The sequence below is a fragment of the Schistocerca nitens genome, chromosome 1 (genome assembly GCF_023898315.1).
Source record: "Schistocerca nitens isolate TAMUIC-IGC-003100 chromosome 1, iqSchNite1.1, whole genome shotgun sequence".
NCBI classification, from domain to species: Eukaryota; Metazoa; Arthropoda; class Insecta; order Orthoptera; family Acrididae; genus Schistocerca; species Schistocerca nitens.
The window spans coordinates 837,856,766-837,858,590 of NC_064614.1; positions in this window are offsets into that span (position 1 = coordinate 837,856,766).

Below are 1,825 nucleotides of genomic sequence, written 5' to 3' on the forward strand. Positions count from 1 at the left end.
TCTGGTTTCGCAGTTTCTCCACGGCATGGAAGATTTGGTGCGAGTTTTGGTTGCGCAGCAGATGGAACTCATGGCCACCATGAAACAAGTGCTTCCGGCATTGCTCTCCACGCCGTCTGCTCCGGTGCAGTTCCCTCCTCCCTTTCCCCCGTATGACGAGACGGCGGAGGATTGGGACGCATATGAACATTGCCTTCGGCAGCATTTCCAGGCGTTTCATGTTGCCGAGGCGGAGGTATGTCCTGCTCTCTTCTTGTCTTGGATATCTCCCTCGCTGTATCAAGTTTTGCGGCAGCTAGCGCCGTTGCAGGAACCCTCGTCCTTGTCTTTTGACGCATTGTGTTCATTGCTGTCTTCATATTATCGCCGCCGCACGCATGTTGTGGCGGCTAGGGTCGAGTTCTATCAATGCAAGAAACAGCCCCATCAGTCTTACCGGGTGTGGGCCGCTACCCTGCACGATCTTAGTCGCAAGTGTCATTTTGTCACGGAGCAGTCGCGAGAGTCGTATGCCTACGTTATGGTACGCGACGTCATTGTTCGTTCGGCCCCTGATAGGGAGGTCCGGCAACGGGCCCTGCAGTTAGAAGACCCTTCCCTCGAGGAAGTTCTGTCCATTGCTCAATCGTATGAAGTCTCTCACGCGGCAGGTCAACAGTTGGAAGCGTGGTGCGACGTCGCGGAGGTTCAGGGTGGCGCTGCCACGTCCACTGTGTCCGGGGTGGACGACGTGCGAGCGGTACAATCCGGCCGTTACGGCCGCTCCCGCACGGCGCGTAAACAGAATTCCGGCCGGCGGCCCCTGTTGCCGTCCTGTGCGTCGTGCTATATACATCACGATCGGTCAGAGTGCCCCCAGCGTTGGGCCGTTTGTCGCAAATGTAATAAAAAAGGTCACATTGCTAAAGTTTGCCGCTCAGCCTCAAAGGCATCGAAGGAAGCAAGTACAGAGGACATGGACGTTGACATTCAGGAAGTTTCATCGGGCCAGGCTCCCGACGCATCGGCCCACAAACTCTTTATCGAGGTGTCGGTTCGGTCGCGCCGGTTACAACTGCAAGTAGATACAGGCGCAGCAGTTTCGTTGTTGAATGCACAAACTTATTCCGACCTTGGATCGCCCCCGTTGGCGCCAGTTTACCGGCGTCTAAGCGGTTATGGTAAACAGTTCATTCCCCTACTGGGTCAATTCACTACCGATGTGACTTACAAAGCAGCCACTCGGCCTATTACTTTTATTGTTGTCAGTGATGCGAGCTCCGCTAACCTTTTTGGCCTGGATGCCTTTCAAGCTTTCGGTTTTTCTATTGCTGACACCATACAGTTGGTCTCCGAAGACGTTCCCTATCACTCATTGGAATCTTTGATCTCAGACTTTCCAGATATTTTTGAGGAGGGCCTGGGGAGTGTTTCCGATTTTGAAGCTCACTTAACGTTGAAGGCGTCGGCTCGCCCGCGTTTTCTACATGCGAGACAGATCCCCTTGGCTCTCCGCCCTCAGGTAAAGGAAGAGCTAGACCGGCAGACAGCCCTAGGGGTCGTTCTTCCCGTTTCTTCCAGTGAGTGGGCTTCGCCCCTCGTTATTGTCAAGAAGCCCTCAGGGAACTTACGTCTTTGTGGCGATTTCAAGGCCACCATTAATTCCCAGTTGGTGGTGGACACCTATCCTTTGCCTCGTGCTGATGAATTGTTCTCCTCCGTGGCGGGTGGCCAATATTTTTCGAAAATCGATCTGTCGGAGGCTTATCATCAGATACCTCTTGATGAGGACTCCAAACGGCTGGCGGTCGTCAACACCCCGCTTGGCCTTTACCAATACCAGCGG